Here is a 563-nt window from a genome sequence, read left to right on the forward strand (position 1 = left end):
CTGGTAGGTATATTCTGCTGACAGTTTTATTTCTTGAGTTTTATGGTATTTTCATCAAAGCCTCATCACATTCACGTGGATAAAAATGACAAGGGGTAATTCTTTTAGCCGGAGGGACGCTTCAGTGCTAAGAAGGGCTTTCAAATGTAGGAGGCTGAATCCTGATGAAGTTAATTTACTTCAGCAAATACACCTAGCAGACACAAGATGGTGTGTTTTGTGGAAGGAAAGTCTTGATAACTTGTCTTTCCAGTTGTAACTTTCTGCTGTTGCAGCCTCACAAAAAGGGGAGGTATGCAATCCCTTTTGTGCGAGAATGAAATGTAACTTCAAACTTTGCTGCTGCGCTGGTAGTTTCTCTGGGGACTCTCAGTGGAGAGTGGGGAAATGCTAATAAGCAGCTTATGGCGCAGATTTTGTTTAGCATATCCACATTATCAAATCTTACTGTGCAGTGACTCATTCTTGCACTTTTACAAAGACAAGTTACTGCTTTGTACACAGCACTCATTAGCATGCAAAATTTTGATTGTGTTTGTATGAAATCGATGAAACTTAATGCA

This window comes from Grus americana, chromosome 14 (genome assembly GCF_028858705.1).
Source record: "Grus americana isolate bGruAme1 chromosome 14, bGruAme1.mat, whole genome shotgun sequence".
Taxonomy (NCBI): domain Eukaryota; kingdom Metazoa; phylum Chordata; class Aves; order Gruiformes; family Gruidae; genus Grus; species Grus americana.